Raw genomic sequence first — 6,000 nt, 5'->3', positions numbered from 1 at the left:
CTTAATCTACAACAAATACAGCACCGTTCCAGCATTCCCATCTCCAGCAGGTTGAGAGAGGTGATCGTCCCCCTATACTCAGCCCTGGTGAGGCCACATCTGGAGACTGTGTCCAGTTCTGGGCTCCCCAGGACAAGAGGGATGTGGAGCTGCTGGAGAGAGTCCAGCGCAGGGCTACAAGGATGATCAGGGGCCTGGAACATCTTCCCTATGAGCAAAGGCTGAGAGAGTTGGGCCTGTTCAGCCTGGAGAAGAGGAGGCTGAGGGGGAACCTGATCAGTGTAGATAAATACCTTTAGGGTATTTACCAAAATCAAAACCCGCTTGGATGCAGCCCTGTGCCACGTGCTCTAGGTGACCCTGTGTGTGCAACAGGTTTGGACTAGATGATCTCTAAAGGTCCCTTCCAACCTTAACAATTCTATCATTCTATGATTCTATGGTTCTACATGTTTTAGAGGACTCAGTCTCAATAAAAAGTATTTTCAAAGAAGGGTCACTTCAAACAGGCAGCTATGAAGACCATTGTGAATACTTCTCTTGCTAAGCTTTCACCAAACAACTAGACTAGGGAATAGATTTTTGCAGGTGCCAGTTCTGCACCTCCTTGCTCATTTCTTTTCTCTGCACTTCACAGGAAAAGAGACCTGGAGATTTTTTATTGATAACTGAAAACTGAATGTTTAAAAAGTCTTGGAAAAGGGAAGGAATTTATTTTAGCAACAAAATCTAGAAAATCATCACTTTTTCCCATTATTTGTACAAAGTAGCTGCTTAACTTCATGACATTTTTAAAAAAACTAGATCTCAACAAACTTTTATACCTTTGACTTCTGCTCATTCCAATGTGAACATCTGATCAAGTCTTTATATGAAGCAATGTAGTGCTGAGCAGACTCATTTTTGCTCCTTGAATTTTCAGAACATGGTTTTAGACTGATGTACATCATCCTAAAGCTCTGTGGGTCCATAAATATCCTACAACAGACATTTCCACTTAGTTTATTGGCACTACTCCTTTTTTTACGTCGTAGAAACTGCTGGCACAAGTTCCCAGGAAGTGACAGATATAAAACCAGCAAAGTTGGTTTACCATGTGAAAAAGAATATAGGAACTGTATTAGTGACTTCAAACTGAGCCATTAAAATTCAGACTTTCTAAGGAAATGGCCTGAATGTGTTTAGATCGCCTCAGAGCAGTCATGGAAAGGCTTTGAGATAATGCCAACCATGTTCTGGACTTGGCAACAGCTTCCTAAGCTCTCTCTTACCAAATGCCACTCACTGCTACTGTAATTGGCTAATGTCCTGGCAGGATGCCATGAGAGACCCAGGCTTAATGAAGACCTCCAACAAGCAGCATTAACAAGCAGGACCCAAGAATCTTCTCTCCATACATGTGTGACTCTCACTGAATTACTACAACAATAATTTAACACATTTGTAAAGTGTGCTTCACCAAATGGTCCCAGGGTAATATCTTTTTCAGGTGTAATTAAACAAGCAGTGAACACAGCCCTTTTTCCATTCAGACTTAACAGCAAATCCAGATGTGGCTCTTCCCAGTATCAGTCGATATCAGACTGCATACTGACCTGAGGTCAGGGGAAGCTGCAATGAGAAAGGAAAAGCAGAACCAAAAGGTGCAGGGACAAAGTTTATGCGGTGACTTGCTCTTCTGACCTGATTCTTTTGGGAAAAAAAAGACTTTGGTGTTGGCCCAGCACCTGAGAAATATCATCCAAAATGAAATGTGGTGAACAGAGCCTGCAAAAGACAGCAAGTGGAGGAATGAACAACAGTAATGGGAGGAGGAAGGAAGAAACTGCTGCAAGGAACTCTCTTACTCCTTGGGGCAGGATAGGCCCACTTTGTGGTCACTGAAACACCAGCACAGACAGCCTTACTAGTAAGTTTGTCTAAGGCTGGCCAAGCTAGCCTTAATTAAGGTTTCTTAAATGTCAACAGCAAAGGACTTTCTTTATCACTGATTTATCCCTGCTGCTGGTCCCAATACCTACTCAAGGACCTAGACTGCACAGAGAGGCTGCTATGGTCACACAGTTGTTTGTGTGAATTAAAGTGAGCTGAAATACCCCAAATGCTGCAACCAAACCTCTGACTCAACATGCACATACATCTGATCTGTTGGCTTTGGACTGGGCTGTGCTTTTGGTCTGCCTTCTTGGGTGAAGTAGTGGGGTTCTTAGATATAGCATCCAGGTCCAAAGATGTGAAATGCCGTAAGATAGGCATCGGATCTCAGATATGGTTTAGAAACATCATAGAAAAGGGATAAGTCACAGACCTGAGGTTTTTTAAAACTTTCAACTCTTCAGGAAGGAGGGAGTCTTGGTTTGTGTTCAGTGTTGAGTGTGAAAGATATTCACACCTTTTACATGAGGTCATAGAATCACAGAATCACAGAATGCTTAAGCTTGGAAGAGACCTCAGAGGTCCCTGAGGGAAGGGACCCCCCCCTCAGAGGGGGTCTAGTCCAACCCCCCTGCTCACGCAGGGTCACTTAGATCACGTGGCACAGGGCTGTGTCCAAGCGAGTTTTAAAGATCTCCAGAGAAGGAGACTCCACAACCTCTCTGGGCAGCCTGTTCCAGGGCGCTGGCACCCTCACTGTCAAGAAATGTTTCCTAAAGTTCCTGTGGAACTTTTGGTGCCTCAGCTTGTGACCGTTTCCTCTAGTCCTATCGCTGTCCACCACTGAAAAGAGGCTGCCCCCTCCTCCTCACTGCCTCCCTTGAGGTATTTATACACACTGATCAGGTCCCCCCTCAGCCTTCTCTTCTCCAGGCTGAACAGGCCCAGCTCCCTCAGCCTTGAGTGGTGTGGTCAAGTTAACCAGGTAACAGTCTTGGCTAGGAGAATTTCAGAACTTCAACTTGAGCTCCGGTGCCCCCTGGGCATTTCAAACCAGTTTCCCAGCCAGCGGGAACCGGTTCTGACCACCCAGCAGCCTCTGCTCTAACCTGTGGCCCTGCAGCAGCCATGGCCAAAACGCTGCGGTTTAGACTCAGTTCAGAAGGGAGATTCTGTGTGTGACTTTGGACCCCTGTGACCAGTGTCCCAGAGCTCCTATGATCAGGAGTAGCTATTTAGGGAGTACTTGGGCCTCCTTCATGCACTTACATGAATCAAGAGGAAACAGGTTTCCACTTATATTTTTAGCTGTTGCCTCTGATACTAATGATCAATAGGAGTGTTGGGAGGGTGAGCGTTTTTCTAACAGTCAGTTCCACTGGGCAAGATAAACAGTTAAAGAGTTGCTGTTAAGTCCTGACAAGATAATTAAACAGTGAAAGAAGAAGTGAAGCAGTGAAAGTTCTCCTGGTCTGAGAGGTCAGACACAATATGTTGCTTTGAGGTGATGAGCGATATAAATGCAGTGGATGAAAGGGCAGGAGATAGATACACTAGTAGAGAAGCTAAAATCTGAAGATGTAAAAAGCAGTTTGGCACTTTGGGTGCCCATAACTCAGCTCTGCCATGGGACCCAAGAAATCCTGAGTCACTCAGTCACTGAAAATGATGCCCCTTTCTGGGTCAGTTTATTTTGGAAACATCCTTACTACAGACCCATAGAATAGTCAAAGTTGAAGGGATTTTTGAAGATCACCTAATTCAACTTGCTATTCAGAGCAATGCTCAATTCCGAATTCTTGATTTTGCCTCAAATTAGATGTGCTTGAACACATTCACAAATGAAATTCAGGTACAGAAAGCCAAAAAAAATGGGTTGAGTTTCCTCTCCGTATTAAATTGAATGGAACTTTTCAGCATGGAATGGAACTCAGCATGAATGGAACTCAGTAGGAGTTCCTACTGAATCTGAGGAAAAACTCTTGGAGTATGTGCGCAACAAAACACTGGCACAGGCTGCCCAGAGAGGATGTGCAGTCTCCTTCTCTGAAGCTATTCAAAACCCGTCTGGATACCTCCCCAGGCCACAGGCTGAAGGAGAACTTGCTCAGTCAGAGGGCTTGGACTTGACCAAGGCCCCTTCTGTAAGGGGCCTTGTAAGGTGGACCCGCCTCACACTCACCCCACTGACACGGGCACCCATCAGTCGTGCATCACCACTAGCGCTTGTGGGTCACAGTGGTCCGAGTGCTGATATCAGCCAGGAGCTCCTGGTCAGCTTGCACATCTCCTTGGGCGACTGAGGAGGTGGGAGGTGCCGAGAGTGTCTGCTTCGCAGCTTCACCTGGTGGACTGCAGTAGAGCTTTGGCACCTTGAGTTTGGTGGTGGTGGTGACAGCTCYAAGTCTTTGAGTCCTGTCACAGCCATGCTGCGCCAGGAGGGAATGAGCYGTGCCCCCACCAGGACCGTCCGCTTCCAGCTGCCCGAGAGGCACTGGAGGGTGGAGATGGAGCTGGAGAGGCGACAGGAGGCTGCTGCTCGCTGGGCAGCAGTGTTTCCCTGGAGCTTCTCCAGGTGGGTGGTGGGGCTGCCCGAGCACGTGGACCTGGACTGGGTGCCGGGAGAAACACCAGCCCAGCGGCTCAGGAGCGCCTGGCGCAGGGGCCTGAGTGGCGGCCTGCGSGMCCTGGCCAGATCCTGCGTGGGTAAGAAAGTGCCCCCGGCCACAGACCCTGCGCAGCCAGCGCTGCTTGTGCCGGGCAGGCGGCACCCTGCTCATGGCCGGGCCTCGCGCGCTCCTTGCAGTGCCAGCTTTCCGTTCCTGCTCCGGCAAGAGGAGGTGCCAGGACACCCAGGTACCCGAGGACACGCCGGAGGACGTGGTCCTCGAGCAGGAGCAGGAGGAGAGCGGCACCACCGTGTCCGGCCCGGACAGCGCCTGGGACCCGGTGAGCGAGGGCAGCCCCCAGCACACAGCTCTTGGTGGCCAGAATGCCCTCCCAGAGCCACCATCCCTTGCCTTGCCTTGCCTTGCCTTGCCTTGCCTTGCCTTGCCTTCCCTTCCCTCCACAGCTGCTCTCCGGCCTCTCTCGCACATTCCCACTTTGTACCCACAGGTCGAGGACAGCCTCGACAAGGGGGTCCCCAGCGCGGAGGCATCCCAGGTGCCTCCTCATGTGGACGAGGGGCCCGAGATGGGTAAGGGCTGAATTGCCTGCGTGCGCAGGGCACAGGGATGGCAGGACGGGGACATGCCGGCTGCTGGGCTGAGCCCTCAGTCCTTCTCCCCTCTTTCCTCAACTTGCTCCCGCTTGCCGTGACGCAGAGGAGCCGCTCGCAGCACAAGGGCAGCCCATGGAGCCCAGCTGCGACGAGGTCGTCGACGCGGCCATGCGCTTCATGTGCAAACACGTGAAGGACCTGGCCGCCTACATGGACCTGGCCTTCTCTCGGGGTAGGCAGCCCATGGGGAGGGCGAGGGCTGGAGCCCGGCGCGAACACCCAGCAAYGGGGGGTGTTGGGGAGCAAAGAGGGGCTGYAGGGGCAGGGTCCATGGCTGAGCCCCTCCTGCTCCCCTCGAGGCCTGTGTCAGAGGCTCCCCAAGCACCAGGGCAGTCCTGGGCGCTTTGAGCTCTCTTTCCACCTTCTGCCTTTGCCTTGCAGAACTGGAGCGCGCCGAGGCGCTCCTGGCAATGGCTGGTCGCTTCGAGAAGACCAGCACGGCAGGGGTGAGCTGCTGGAGACCTTTGGGGAGCCCCAAAGCTCTGCTCCTGCTGGGTGGTGCTCAGGGTCAGCAGTGGGTGGTTTCTCGTTTTCAGCCATCTGAGCTGCCTCAGGAGACTCCTGTGCAGGAGGCTGGGGTGGCAATGAAGGAGGGCCCTCACCCGAAGCACAAGGCGCTGCAGGAAACCCTTGAGGTAGGAGAGCCGCCCAGGCCGCCTCTCTCCCGCTCCCACACAGCGCGGCTGCTGCTCACGCAGGGCCGGCACAGGCCTCACCCCGGGGCCTGGGGCAGAGCGGCGCTGGGCGGCAGGCGGCAACGCCGGCCATGGCCCTGCTCCCCGCAGCCTCTTGCTTCAGCCACACTCAGCCCAGGGCTCTGTCTCTCTCCTTGCTCCAGGCCC

The sequence above is a fragment of the Nothoprocta perdicaria genome, unplaced genomic scaffold (assembly GCF_003342845.1).
Source record: "Nothoprocta perdicaria isolate Ctin4 unplaced genomic scaffold, notPer1 scaffold_316, whole genome shotgun sequence".
Classification (NCBI taxonomy): Eukaryota; Metazoa; Chordata; class Aves; order Tinamiformes; family Tinamidae; genus Nothoprocta; species Nothoprocta perdicaria.
Note: the sequence above shows the minus strand (reverse complement) of the source record.